At 46.9% G+C, this 15,805-nt stretch overlaps 1 long non-coding RNA gene across 1 annotated transcript; it reads left to right on the top strand.

Annotated features, from left to right (window-relative positions):
- The first annotated feature begins 1,110 nt into the window (after positions 1–1,110).
- Positions 1,111–9,510, top strand: Gm12505 (predicted gene 12505). Its single transcript, NR_040674.1, has 4 exons — positions 1,111–1,272; positions 5,818–6,044; positions 7,992–8,146; positions 9,298–9,510. It is a non-coding gene; the product is annotated as a predicted gene 12505 (long non-coding RNA).
- Positions 9,511–15,805: the final 6,295 nt, after the last annotated feature.

Below are 15,805 nucleotides of genomic sequence, written 5' to 3'. Positions count from 1 at the left end.
CAACCCAAATGGACCTGTCTCCATGGGAAGGCCCCAGAACCTGAGACCGGCCTAAAACCAAACCAAGATAATCAGTCAACTCCTTGGGACCAAGACCAGACCTGAAACCAGACAAACCAAAAACAAAACAGAATCAGAAGGTGGTCCAATGGAGGACACACAAGTGAACAAGACACACAGACACACAGACATACAGACAGGGAGGGATCCCACTTTATCTCCGACGTACAGTGTCTGTGTCTCATGACAAAAACGACAAACAAAAACAAGATAGCAACAGAGAAAAAGAAGCCTGACGGGGTCGGATTTCACATCGACTCCCTTCCTCCTGAAAAACAATTCGCCTGACTGCGGTGATTAGTGACAAGTCAAAAGCACCCTCAGGTGGCCAGCCCACTCTAAACGTTGGCCACTCGGAGGCGCAAAAGGTCTGCCACGGACCCTTTCTGACCTCCACCGACTGGTTGTGGGCTCTGACCCGCACCTCCTTCCAATGCTCCAGAGTCAGAGAAAGGGGAGTGGACACAGATTGTCCCATTTCTAGAAAAACAGTAGTCACAACAAGAGCAGACACGAGACTAAGACAAAAAGAAACCAGAAGAATCAGATGGCCTCTCTAAGGCCGGCCGATTGAGACCCTCTGCACGAGGTGGGACTCGAACCCACGATCCCGTGACCAGACGCGAGGTGGGACTCGAACCCACGGTCTCGCAACAAACGCGAGGTGGGACTCGAACCCACGATCTCGCAACAAAACACGAGGTGGGACTCGAACCCACGATCTCGCAACTGGGCACGAGGTGGGACTCGAACCCACGATCTCGCAACACCAAATGGTCTCTTGGCCTTCAAAGGGGTCCACCAGGCGTCCCTGATCCTCCCCTGTTCCTCCTGGGACGTCTCCCAGGGTGAACGGACGGTGGACACCTGGACACGTCTATCCTTATCCACCCCACGCTCCCTCTCGGAGTGCGGTCTCACTGAGCGTCCGCAAAACTGAAACTGCGATCGCACCAGACTTAGAAACAGAACACAGACATCAGAACACAGACATCAGACCAAAACAGAACAAAGAATCTTACCTCTAAGTGGGTCTAGGACCTCTGGGTGGTCGCGCTGTTTCCCGGCCAATGCACCAAATGAAAGATTCTCGAATTCCCGGCCAACGCACCAAATGAAAGACCCCCGAGGGGAGACCCTCTCTCAGACACTTAAGTCCCGGGACAGCCGCGTACCCAAGAAGACACTGAGACCATACATAAAATGTAGAAGGTAAGATTTAATAAAGTAGCAACATGAAAGCACACAGACCAGAGCTCTGGGGTCGAAATAAAGCAGCAACATGAAAGCACACAGAGCTCTGGGGTCGAAACTCATACACCTTTGCACAGGGTAGAGGAGTCTCGACGACCAGCCAAAATTTTTCACAGGCTTATATAGTAAAACTCAAAGGGGGGAGAACTGGGCAAGGAAAGTACAAGTTTACATCACTAGGGAGTTCTGCCAAGGGACAAGGGGTTCTGCCAAAGGATTCTACGTAACTAAGGAGTCATGTCCTATCAAGGAATCTACGTAACTAAGGAGTCATGTCCTATCAAGGAACCTACATAACTAAGGAGTCATGTCCTATCATTTGGCAATGTACCCGGTTCATTTTGAGGTTGTTCTAGGAGGCCTTTATCTCAAAAATGTAGGGTGAGGAGTTTTGGGGTGAAGAAGAGTTCAGTAAAAATTTTTATTCTTCACCTTATTCTCTGGCTTCAATTGCCTCTGCTGACTTGCACAGCACAAACTTGCACAAACTGAACAGAACTCGCAAACTGCACTCTGTGTGTGTGTGTGTGTGTGTGTGTGTGTGTGCCTGCGCATGCAGTACACACACTTCTTTCTCTTAAGTAGCCTCTTTGCTGTGCTGTTCTTGTGTGAGTTGGGTGTATCTTATTTCTGACTGATTCTGTCAAATCTTTCTCTGATTTGCCACTGTGTCTGCCCCTCAATTAGATGTCACTTTCAAACATGGCTGCTTCCTTCTACAAACTAACCTTACCTTCATTGTTAGGGATGAAAGGTGTGCACTAAGAGTGTGTCTGTATTCCAGCCAGAGGGATTAAAGACATGTGGCATATCTGCATTCCAGCAGGATTGTATCTTTTGACCAAGCCCGCTCAGTCAGTCAAGGGGCTCTCCAGTGCAGGAGTGAGGATTAAAAAGAAAAAACACAGCCTTTAATCCCAGCACTTGGGAGGCAGAGGCAGGCAGATTTCTGAGTTCGAGGCCAGCCTGGTCTACAAAGTGAGTTCCAGGACAGCCAGAGCTACACAGAGAAACCCTGTCTCAAAAAACAAAAAACAAAAAACAAAAAACAAAAAAAAAAAGGAAAAACACAGTGAGACAACATTGTAGCATGACCCTAGTCAATTCTGAGACTAAAGGCAAATTTAATTTTCCCAATCTGCTTTTTATACCATTTTAATTACATGCAAGTATTAAGGGCAAGCAGTACAATAAGGAACAAGGCAGTAAGCAAAGTCCTATGATTACTCCCATGACAGTTGTTTAAAAGGGCTTGTCATAATGATCAAAATACTTGAGCTCACCTCCTTGTCCAAGCCCAAAATCTTGCCTGAAGCCTACTTCTTTTACTGCATCCTGAGATTAAAATTCCCAACTTACCTACTTCCCTATTATAACCTAAAGTTAGATTCTTGCCGAAACTTACTTCCTTATCAGGCTCTAATGCCAGATTCCTGCCTGAGCTTATGTCCCTGTCATGGCCAATGTCACATTCCTGCCTGAAGCCCATTTCCTTGTCCTTGGCCAATGTCAGACTCCTGCCAAGCAGCACCCAAAAAGCTCTCCACAATCTTTGAATGTGAACCCTTGCCAGAGCAGCCATGTTGTTGGATTAAAATTCCTCTACAGTTGGAAAAAAAGAAAAAGAAAAAAGAAAAAAAGAAAAAAGAAAAAAGAAAAAAATTTTTTTACAGTAATGGGAACACTCACCCCTATATTCTGCTTTCCCCATTGTGATGGCCTAACATGTAGATTAGCATCAATATGAAACTTTCCTCCCTTGATCTTTTTCTGTTGGGAATTGTGGTCAGTGACCCAAAAGCCAATAGATGCACCAGCCATTGACTTTATTTCATGTAAGCTCATGGCTCTACTTACAAACTGCCTGTCCTTAAGCAAATGCCTTTGTGCACAAGGACCTTTCTGAAAGTGCCCACTGGATTGCCAGAGACTTCCAACTCATCTCACCCATGCCTTCCACTTGCACAAAGGTCCTTCAGTTTGAAGTTGCCCACCCTGTGCCAGACCCCCATCTCCCAAATCCAGGTTTCTCTGCAGTGGAATCCATGAAAATGTTATCTTCCAAGGGGGGATATGGCCATTGTCCCATCATCCCTATAGGGTTCCACCTGATCCTTAATGGGTAAGAAATCACCTTGCCAGATTTTGGCTTTAAAGGTTCAGTTATCAAGTCAGTGTCTTTGAAGAGGGAAGGAAAGAAAGAACTGAGTACCACTGCCTTTCTCCTCTTCCTCCTTTTCCTCCTCCTCCTCTTCTTCCTCCTTCTCCTCCTCCCAAAGTAACTCCAGCTCTCCTTCTTCATGGGACTTAGATCAAGCAAGGTTCCCCCCCAGCACATGCCCACCTCTTTAGTGGGACCCAAGTGTTAGTCTTTGACTAACAGCATTGACAAGAAGAAAGGGGAAGGAATGTCTTACAGACCAGGCCAGGCCCCATCCATCAGACTCTCTTTCTGCAGCTGAGTTGTTGTTGAACTCATTTGCATAATTTGGTTCAATATTTACGGAGCCAGCCTCATTTTCTGGGATGTCTCCATTGCCAACAGCTGGGAAGGCTGCAATTTCAGCATGATGAGCATGCAGGGAAACCACAAGAGGCTCACACTGAGACACAGCTTCCAAACAAAGGCAGCCCTGGGGAGAGCTCCACCTGGGTCTAGCCCAGATCTCTGCAGCTGGAAGTCAACTAGAGCTACAACTGCAAGCCAGGCGGTGCCAGTCACAGCCAACAACCGCAGTGGCAACTGCAGTGGTAATGGCTTAGTTCTCCCTCATTACATTAATGTCATAATAGCTGACTGAGACTGAGACTCTAAGTGGAAATCTTCAAAGCAGCCCCAGGAGGAAGCAGATCAGTTAGGAGCTTTTTTTTTTTTTTTTTAATGAAAAAAAACGAGACTTTGTCAGCCAGGAAAAGCCCATGAAGGGCATTAGCTTAGCATCAAGCACTGTTTCAGGATGGAAATGACATCATTAGGCATCATATGTGCTCCAGCTAGCTTTGGACTTCATCTGAGCACAAGATACGTGTGGGCAGTCTCCTGGCTGCTGTTTCCCAGGCTCCATCCACATCCACAGGTTAAGTGGTTGGGAAGTGTGAGGCTTCTGCTAGTCTTGAGAGTCACTGGATGGGGCAGGTTGGAGTTACATGGTTATGACAACCTGGACACAGTGGTTTGGTTTAGACAATGGTCATGTGTCCTTCCATAGGCAGACGTGGACCCAAAATATAAATTGGAAAGTGATTTGGGATGAAACGGAGAGGATGAAGTACCCCTTGCAGAGGCTTGTCATGTCTATGTTACTCTGGGGAGGAAAAGGCTAGGCAAGGTGGTGCTTGCCTGTGATCCCAGCTTAGGACACTGTGGTGGGACGATTGTGCAAGGCTATCCTGGGCTACACAGTAAGTTCCAAAACAGTCTGAGCTACAAAGTGAGACCTTAGACTGGGGAGGTAGTTTGGTCAGTAGAGTGTTTACCCAGCATGCACAAAACCCTGGATTTGCTCTCCAGCTGGTACCACGCAAACCATGCATAGTGACCCAGCATCTGAACTCAGGATGTAGCGATGGGAGGGCCAGAAATAAAAAGTCATTGTTGGGTTTATAGTCAATTCACTGACAGCCTAGACTACAGGAGGTTCTTGAAAATGGTTGACTGGATGGACGGATGGATGGATGGATAGATGGATGGATGGGTGGATGGATATTTTGTCTTAACAATACATAAGAAAAGGGGCATAGAGAAACAGTGTGGGTGTGTTAGACATGATACCCAAACCCAGATCTCTGTGACTATGAAGTGTTTGCTCTGTCCCTCTGAGAGTTCCACCTTGATCATCTTCAAATAGTCAATTTGTTCCTCTTGTTGCTGTGACGGGGACATTTACACTTAATTTCAATGTTCTAATATATTGAAATTTGTCATAGTTTTGAACTAAGAAGCTTGTGCTTCATTTTGTATTGATACCTATAAATTGACACCTACACCTGAGTAGGTGGCCTTAAGCAACTTCTTGTAGCTCTTAAATAGAGCCAGTTTCTGGGGTGCTGTAGTTCTGGGAGACCTTATGGATTCCAGATCCTTCCCCTCCCCACAGCCCACAATGGACATGGGCCATGTTCTACTTTCTACCCCGGACTTTAGATCATCAGGGAAGCTCCCAATTCTGAATGAATTCCTTTTACTGCACCCCTACCCCACAGTCCAACTCTTCCTTCCAATGACTGGAAGCCTCCTCAGGGACCTAAGACTATTGCAATGCATAAATCCAACCAATGGGCAATTTCTACCTTCTCACCTGCTCTCCTGGCAACAGCTGCTGGCCACAAGACAACTCAGAGCTACTGCCACTTCTGTCCACTCAAGGATTTTATCAGTCACTACATAGCACCCACCACATATCACCACCACCCCCAACACACACACACATACACACATACACACACACACACACACACACACGTACACACTTATGCTCTGCTAACAGGTGACACCCTTCTAAGATTCCCAGGGCCTTTGCTGAGAGTGCTGTGAATACCGATGGCGGCAAAGAGACATGTTCTGTTCAGAAGCCTTCCTCCAGCAGAGGCATCAAGGTGTCGCCAGACAACTGGGTCAGGCCCAAGTCCCAGAACATCCTCTGAGCCTCCACTCCTACCTCCTCCGAGCCACTGTTACCACCTGCTGCATCCAGGAACTTGTAACCATCGAAGATCAGCAGTCTGGCCAGGTCTTTGTCTCAGAAAATAATATTCTTCTCATGCTGTTACTTATTTGTTCAACCAATATGTGGTGATGGCTTCTGAGGTCCAAGCCTTGACCTGTGTATCAGTATGCAAAGCCAGCAGCCTCAGAGAGTAGCCAATAATCATTTTGTCAGCTCAGGATGTCCTAGCAAAATGCTATAGGCTGGAATATTTAAACCCCAGATGAGTATTTCTCATAGATCTATAGGTTAGAAGTCCACGATCAAGGTACCAACTCACTGGGTTCCTGCTGATTGCTCCCTTCTGGGTTTGCAGATGGCTAGCTTCTGCCTTGCTGTGAACTCAGAGGGGAGGGAGAAGAGAAGCAACCAACCTACCTTTTAAGATGAATTTCATCCATAAAACATTTTCACAGAAACATTCACAATAATGCATAACCGAATATCTGTGCACTGTGGCCTGGCAAACTGACATAGAGTTAACCATCCCAGGAGTAAGTGAATGTCTTAAAGAGCTGTCTAGTCTAGTTAGTTAATCTAACTAGGCTGTCGGACATCATGTGGTGTATGGTGAATAGAAGGTAGTGACTGGCAATTATTATCACACTGGGATTCAATTACACTTAAGACACATCCTCCTCCTTGATCACACGAAGAAGTTTGTCCCTTAGTGCCCCCAGGACCTCGGTAACTATGACTATTTCCCAAACCAATGACAGCCTGTTCTTGCCATCTGTTGAAGAATAATACCTTTACCTATAGGACCATGGAGGCTGGCAGTTACCAGGAACTAGGACCCAGCTTCAGAGAGAAGTCTAGACAAGCCAGTGGGACCAAAAAGAGGGAAAAGCAGCTATGTAGCCATTGTGCCGCATCTGTTGGTCCTCAGGTCTCCCTATTAGCCCCATTCACTACAAACCCCATGCAGGATTGAGTGGGCCTCCCATCTCTGCAGCCAGCATGACATTTACCACACTCTCTTCCTACCTTTAGGCTCTACTTTGGGACATGTGACCAGCCCATCCTGCTGACTTTGTTAGAAAAAACGAAGAGAAAGGGCCAGTGTAGTCATTCAACGCATTTATGGAGAGCCCACTCTATTCGTGATAACAATCTGACCAAGGATTCATTGGAGGAGTACACTGAGCCCTGAGTTTATTTTCCATGGGGTACATTCCCATTCAGTTAGTTTCTAGTCACCCACGGAAAGTACCAGAGTTCCCCTTATGCATTTATTTCAACCCAAGGCTCTCATAGTAAAGATGTTAAATTTTTCTCAATGCTAGTTGCCCCAAAGGAGAAAGATCCATCCTCATTTCACATTATAATTTTGAGACAAGGTTTCTTGTAGCCCAGGTTGACATTAAACTTGCTATAACATCAAGGCTACCCTTGACCTTCCGATCCTCCTGCCTCAACATCGTAAGTACTGGGGTTGCAGGCACACTCCACCGTGTTGGACCCTTCAATTTCCTATTGGGACCTCAATTCTCCCATCTCTGAGAGGAGAGGTTAGGATGGATGATATCTAAAGACATCTTATCCCTAAAAGTTCTGTGTTCCAACCTTGTGCAGCCAATGGCCTGCCTCCTGCCCTCAGGCAGAGGATAAAGGAACCACTATGGGGCCCAAACAAGCTCTTCTGGGGAATGGGTAGGGGTGGCACTCTGGGTTAAGAGTTGTTTAATCTAGGATCTAGACTAAGAAGAGAAGCCAGTTCTGGTGGAGCACACCTGGAATCCCAGCTCTTGAGAGGTGGAGACAGGAGGATCAGGAATTTAAAGACATTTTCACCTACGTACATAGTTGAAGTCAGCTTTGGTTACACAAGACTCTGTCTCAAAAAATAAAATATCTAGACTTGGAGGGGAAAGGGAGATGCCTAAATGGAGACCTTCCTGAGACATAACCTGGTTTTACAGAACACTATTTCTTGGGAGATATAAGCAGACGCCTTCTTACTCTGGATAGGGAACCAACAACAGATCAAAGTAAAGAGAGTGCTGAAGTCCAACTTGGGGAACCAGTGATTCAAAAGTCAGCTACATCACAGAAAGCGACGCCAGCATGGATGACAGCTCATGAAAGCTTAAAACTCAGAGCTAATGTCACTATGTCCCTTTCAGGTAACTCAGTAGTTAAGAAAATATCTCATCTGGGCAGCCTGGTGAGTCTAGACCTCTTGCAGGCAGCCTGGCTGTAAGGTCTCAGACACTGAGACAGATTGGCAGCCAGATTTGTTTAACACCACGGACGGACGGACGGACGGACGGACAGGCAGACAGACAGACAGACGGGAACTTGTGGGGGAACTCTCAGACCCCAGCACCAGAGACAAACAGTATGGTGGGGTCATGGAGGGAGGACATGAAGACCCAAAAGTGTCAAAAGTAGAAGTTCCTTCTTGTACCCTCCATAAGATGGCGGAGGTTTCACCAAGCCTGCAGCAAGGCTCTTTGATTCTCAGGAAGGAGGTAGAGAAGAGGGTGGGGAGAAGGATGTGTGGCCACCAACACCCCTCTGATGGGAACTCCCCCACCTCCCATCCCTTAACCCCCAGGCCCCACTGTGAGAGATCCTAGCTGCAGGAAGTCTACCAGCTTGGGACTCAACAGTCCTGTCCCTGTAGGCTGTGTCCCCATCTGTGAAAGGAGAAAGGCTGCTGCAGGGTATTGTGGCCTGAGCAATAGCTGGATTCCAGCCTTTCGTTCATACACTTGTCTCATCTCCTCAGCAGCCCTTGCTGTTTTTAGAAAATTGGGGTGAGGGTGGGTGGGGAGTAGTGTTGTGTTTCATAAAAAAGGTAGAGAAATTAGGGATGTTTGGTGAAGTATCCACAGCACCAACGTTGTGTTTTATAAAAAGATAGGGAAGGAAGGAATATGTTTGGTGCAGGCATAGTATGGTGTGGGGAAAGGGGATGCCTCTGTGGATCCATGCCAAGGCGTTCCCTTCCACCCTGAGGTACCAGCCAGGCAGTGGTATAGTATAGATAGAGTTTATTCAGGGCATGGAGAGGGGAGTCAAGAGAAAGGTAGAGGGGTGTGGGGAGGGAGAAGGGGAGGGGAAAGGAGAGGGAGAAGGGAGTAGAAGCCAGCCATGAGTACATGGAGATGGGGGAGGGAATGGGGAGAGAGAGGGAGCAGGAGCAAAGGGGCAAGAGAGTGAGGAGGGGGCAAACAGCCCCTTTTATACTGAGTTAGGCACACTTGACTGTTGCCAAGCAACTGTGGGGTGGAGCCTAGACGAAATGCCAACAAATAGTACATCTGATCAGTTTCAGGGACTTCCTGAGTCTCATCAAGCTTCTATGCTGGATGGAGTATTTTAACTGGAGCAGATTGCTGTAGGAGACCTGAAGAGGAATGGAATTCTTCCTGAGAAGATAGAGAATGAGAAAAGCCTGTGGCCCATAGATTTCATGTGAGCACAGGTCCCAGGTCCTTGTCCCTTCTACTCCCCAGAGTTATCATCATACTTCGTGCTCTCACTTTGATTGTGGTGGTGGCTCCATAGCTGGTACTTTCAAAGTCAACCGACTTGACAAGAGGGTCTTTGAAGATTAGGAAGACACAGTCTCAGGCCAGGCGAGAAGATGCACACATACCCTGGGCTCTGCACACAGTCTCCTTTTGCTGATGATTCCAGTTCGTGGAGGGCTGAAGCAGGAAGAGGGAGAGAGCAAGGCTAGTGTCTCAGTCAGGGGTTCAATTCCTGCACATAACACCATGACCAGAAGCAAGTTGGGGAGGAAAGGGTTTATTCAGCTTACACTTCCATACTGCTGTTCATCACCAAAGGAAGTCAGGACAGGAACTCACACAGGTAGAAACTTGGAGATAGGAGCTGATGCAGAGATCATGAAGGGATGTTCCTTACTGGCTTGCTTCCCCTGGCTTGCTCAGCTTGCTTTCTTATAGAACCTAGCCCAGGGATGGCACCACCCACAATGGGCCCTCCCTCCCTTGATCACTAATTGAGAAAATGCCTTACAGTTAGATCTCATGGAGGCATTTCCTCAAGGGAGGCTCCTTTCTCTGTGATAACTCCAGCTTGTGTCAATTTGACACACAAAACCAGCCAGTACAGCTAGTCTGCACTACATAAAGAGATCCCATTTAAGAAACAAAACTATCAGTAGAGCGTCCTGACTCAGCATGACTGTGCATTTCTAAATTGGGAAATTCAGATCTTAACACACAGGCACAGTTCAGAATGATGCTTCTAAAGCCAAGGATTGTCAGCAAAACCTGAGAGGTGGTACAAAGGCCTGGAAGAGTCTCCCTCACAGCCTATAGAAGAAAGCAACTCTATCCATACCTGGATTACAGATTTCTTGATTACAGGACTGTAAGATAATAAAGTGCCTTTTGCATAAGACACCTAGGAAGTACACATAAGTCTTGGAACACACAGGACAAGTTTAAACCTGAGAGGGCCACCATCCTTTGATTTCAGAGGCCAGCTTGTCTCATGATTGATTATTAATTAAGACTGCCCTCAGTGTGTATAGGGGAAAGCCTTGGTGTCAGCTATCTTTCAATTGTGTTCGCGCTGCCTCTTGCGCGGGGGGTGGGGGGGTGAGGGGGGTGGGGGGTGGAAGGAGGTGTCTATCCATACCACGGCTCCTACAAAGCAGATTGCCCGCAAATCCACCCCGGTGGTGGTAAAGCACCCAGGAAACAACTGGCTACAAAAGCCGCTCGCAAGTGCGCCCTCTACTGGAGGGGTAAAGAAACCTCATCGTTACAGGCCTGGTACTATGGCACTCCCTGAAATCAGACGCTATCAGAAGTCCACTGAACTTCTGATCCGCAAGCTCCCCTTTCAGCGTCTGGTGCGAGAAATTGTTCAGGACTTCAAAACATCTGCAAGTGAGGCCTATCTGGTATTGACGATACCAATCTGTGTGCTATCCATGCCAAACGTATAACAATTATGCCAAAAGATATCCAGCTAGCACGCCGCATACGCGGAAAATGTAGTTAAGAGTCCACTATGAGGGGAAACATTCCATTCTCAAAAAAAAAAATGTTTTTCCTCTTTTTCCTGTAATCAGTAGTTCTGAATGTTAGATATTTTTTCATGGGGTCAAAGGTACCTAAGCACATGATTGCAAGTGGAAACATAGGGGACAGAATCAGGAATTGGCAGTTTCTCCACGTTCATTTGTGTGTGAATTTGTTTGTTTGGTTTGTTTTTCGAGACAGGGTTTCTCTGTGTAGCCTTGGCCGACCTGAAACTCACTTTGGGAGGCACAGGCTGGCCTCGAACTCAGAAATCCGCCTGCCTGTGCCTCCCAAGTGCTGGGATTAAAGGCATGCGCCACCACGCCCGGCTGTGTGTGAATTTTTAATAGAAATGCAAGATGTAAAGCATTGATGCAAGCAAAAATGTTTCAGTGAACACATTTCAACAGTTCAACTTTATAACAATTATAAATAAACCTGTTAAAATTTTCTGGGGAAAAAAAAAAAAAAGACTGCCCTCTACATAGACACTGCCTTGGTAAAAGTAGGAATTTGCTACAAGGGGACCTCAGTAGGCATACACACATAGACATTAGCAGCCAGCTGAGTCTTGCTGCACCATCAACAGCAGGAGACAGTGAGCTGGTGAGCGGGAAGGTGGGTGTTGCACTTGGGAAATGTAAATGCCTACAGCTAGAGTCACTTGCTCACAGAGGCAGCCTCTCTGCCTGCCTCTCCCAGCTTGTTTCTTTCTCTGACTCACACCTTCCCTCCAGATTTGTTTGTCTTCTCCCCAGGCCCCCACAGGCCCACCTCTGCCCCTCTGCAATCTTGGCCTCAACTCGGGCACACTCACTGCATCTGTACTCTTTCTTCAGGGCCCAAGGGCACTTTTTGAGGGATCCTGACTGTCCCTGCTCTACCTGAACCCCAACTTGCCTCCTGACCCCCATTAACAGCCACCATCTCTTCCTCTGCTTCTGCCATTCTTGCTTGGCAGTATGTAAACCCTTCAGCTTTCCCAAGTGTTGGAGCCTCCCATTGTAGCAAATAACTCTGGTGTTGCATAGGTAAAAAAGTTATCTATGTCTGTCTCTGTCTGTCTGTCTGTCTGTCTGCCTATCTATCTACTTGTTTATTGGTTTATGTCTTTGTGATGGTGGGGATAGAATAAATGATTTATGCATACTGACCAAGTGCTCCATCACTGAACTCCACACACCTCATCCAGACCTTTCTTCCTGCCTCTGGAATGCAGGAAGTTCCTCACTGACTGGATACCTCTATTCTTCCCATGCAGGGCACTTCCCACGGATCTTTACAGAGCTGCCTCTCTCTCATCTTCTAGATTCTAAGGTCTTTTCTCAGAGAACCCTTTCCTCGTCCTTCTCCATGAAAAGGTGTCCTTCAAAGCACTTATTTTCCAAAATCACCTGCTTATGTTGACCTCAGTCAGACAAGGAAGCCCACTCCAGGCAATGAATTCAACAGAAATAATTCAAATTGGAGGCCAATAGAGATTAGGGACACACTGGCAAGATATGGTCCAAATTCAAGAAACCAACTCATACAGGAGGAGCAGTGGGGAAGAAGGAAATGGACAACTCAGGGAACTAGAATGGGGGAACGTGATGGAGGATAGTGACTGGGGGATGATATGGCCAGGGAACCAGAGCCAGAGAGGAGACATGATCCCAAGGGAGAGATCAGATATTGGGGATGAGCGGTATACTGGTTTTGTGTCAACTTGACACCAGCTGGAGTTATCACAGAGAAAGGAGCTTCAGTTGGGGAAGTGCCTCCATGAGATCCAGCTGTGGGGCATTTTCTCAATTAGTGATCAAGAGGGAGAGGCACCTTATGGGTGGGACCATCTCTGGGCTGGTAATCTTGGGTTCTATAAGAGAGCAGGCTGAGCAAGCCAGGGGAAGCAAGCCAGTAAAGAACATCCCTTCATGGCTTCTGCATCAGCTCCTGCTTTCTGACCTGCTTGAGTTCCAGTCCTGACTTCCTTTAGTGATGAACAGCAGTATGGAAGAGTAAGCTGAATAAACCCTTTCCTCCCCAACTTGCTTCTTGGTCATGATATTTGTGCAGGAATAGAAACCCTGACTAAGACAAGGGGTGATGAAAAGAAGAGGAGGAAGAAGCTAAACCTGGGCAGGGCTAGCTGGCAATGGACCCTGGGAAATGTAGTCTTCAAGACAGTGTCCTCTGTAACAGTGGAGCAAGGTAAAGCAGGGAAGGACCTGAGAGCTTACTGCAATGAGCTGTACAATTTGTTCACCCAGTCCCCTGCAAATGCTTGAGATTCTCAAGCGTGTGTGTATATAACAAAATATGATCATCTCTACTTCCATGCCCCCCCCACCAACTCTTTTCATAGCTTCACCAGTGTGCCTCCCTCCCAGCTTCTTGCCTTTGTCTTTTGTGAACAACCCTCTGTGTCTAGTCAGTGCTGTCTACACGTGCACAGGAGTGCTGTTATCCACTGGAGCATGAGATTCTTCCAGTGACCACCAAAACACAAGACCCGCCCACCCCAGCAACTACCAATTACCAGTCGCTCCTCAGTAAGGGGTGTGGTCTGGAGAAACACCCTCTACCCCCCCCCCACCTAAGCTGGAATTTTGGTTGGCTGGATCCTGTACAGGTAGCTACAGCTGTCTTGGGTTCCTGAGTACAATGGCCACCATGTCACGTCCAGGAGACAGCATTTCCCAGCGTCCCTCCATCCTCTGGCTCTTACATTCTTTCTGCATCCTCTTCCGTGATGTTCCCTGAGCATTGATGGTTTCGGGGTTAACATAGATGTCCCCTTTATGACTTAGTTTTGGTTTCTACACCATGACCAAAAGCAACTTGCGATCTTGTAACCCAGGGACTATCACTCAGGATAGGAACTGAAGACAGGAACCTGGAGGCAAGAACTGCATCAGAGGCCACAAAGGAACGCTGCTTACAGCTTGTGCTCAGCCTGCTTTCTTCTACAGCCCAAAACGATCTACCCAAAGTGAGCTAGGTTCTTCTACATCAATCATCAATAAAGAAAACGCCCCACAAGCTTGCCCACTGGCCAAATCTGGTAGGGGTATTTTCTCAATTGAGGTTCCCTCCCAAATAACTCTAGTTTGTGTCAAGTTGACATCAAATTAGCCAGCTCACAGACTAAGCACTCAGTCTCTGTTCTCAGCAATTTTCCATTTATACTTCTCTGTACCGACTGCTGCCTATTGCAAAAAGAAGCTTATCTGACCAAGAACTCAGCACACACTGACTGCAGGTCATAAAGGAATCAACCTCAAACCAACCAGAAAATGTCCTCTCTGCTGGCTAGCTTTCACAAAGCCAGAATGTGCCATTCGGGTTACTGGGGGACAAAAGACATCAGTCGTCATTCCCAGCACTGGCCCCTGCATGCTGTTATTCTGACCTGCTAGGCAAAAATGTGCCCACTGGTACAACAGTGAGCAGAATTATTATGGGATAACAAAACCCTTTATGATTGGATTTGAAGCCTGCTCCAGGGGAGGGATTTCATGCCTGGTTACTATAATCTTGGTCAAAGGCCTGTGGTGCGTGGGGTGGGGGTGGGGTTAGAAGGGGGTGGAAGGTCCCCAGAGTAGAACCTGCTATTGTTATCTCACTGAACAGCCCTGCTGCCAAATTGCCTTCAGGGATTTTCCATTTTGTCCCATTTTTTGTGACAGTGTCTTTATAACTGATATATATATACATATATATATATAAGCATATATATATGTACATATATATATGCTAAGTATAAAAATAAAAACTGAGAATTATCACGATACGTGAAGACATTCAGGGTCAGAAAACTGTAGCCTGTCTAAGACCACACAGCTAACATATGGGCAGAGCAGGATTTGAACTCAGATCTGAGTTACTTTGTAGGTAGGGTTCTTTCTGCTCTCCTGGGCCATCCTGACTCATCCGTCCTTCCTGGAACAGAAACAGAAATCAGATAATACTGGATTGTACTGGCTGAATGCTTCCGGATGCGGAGGTTGAGTTCTGTCCCACAAGGATCTGCTGTTCCATTTTAGCTCTTGGAGCTAGGCTGAGAAGGCACACCATTGGCTGTCCTTAGGCTCGCCCAGCAAAGGGAACAAATCAGTCCAGGGCCAGGACCCCAGAATGCAGCCTAGCTTCAGAGACTCCCTGCGTCCCTGGCTTTGTCTGTGGGAAGGACTGGGTTGCTAAACGGTGATCTCTCTTATGCAAAAGGGCATCTACTTGTTTAGAAAATATAAAACAAATCTTAGAGGCAGGCAGATTTCTGAGTTCGAGGCCAGCCTGGTCTACAAAGTGAGTTCCAGGACAGCCAGGGCTACACAGAGAAACCCTGTCTCAAAAAACCAAAAAAAAAAAAAAAAAAAAAAAAAAAAAAAAAGAAAAGAAAAGAAAAAAAAGAAAACAAATCTTCTCAGGGAGGATTACAACCCAGCTCATCCACTGCTTCCCAACAAAATCGGCCCACATATCTGTGTCCTACAATTGACCAATTTATAGGCACCCAAATGTGAGAGTGCACGTAGCTTCAGAGACAGGGGGTCTGGGTCCTTTCCTGTCCTATCTAGTCTTTGAGCCTGGAATATAGTAGATGCTTGATAAAACACAGAAACAATAAAGGAGGCCTTGTGGCCTGGCCATGGGGCCAGTACTCCACCCACTGATTAATATAGAACAGCCCTTAAAAATTTGTCCCATCTTCCCCTCCAATTTCCTAACATCACATTCTATAAAAGACCTAAGTCAGATCAAGTACACACCAGTCCTCTGTTTGTCTGCTGA

The sequence above is a fragment of the Mus musculus genome, chromosome 4 (genome assembly GCF_000001635.26).
Source record: "Mus musculus strain C57BL/6J chromosome 4, GRCm38.p6 C57BL/6J".
NCBI lineage: Eukaryota > Metazoa > Chordata > Mammalia > Rodentia > Muridae > Mus > Mus musculus.
The sequence above is the reverse complement of the archived record's forward strand: the minus strand, read 5'-3'. Positions and strand labels throughout refer to the sequence as shown.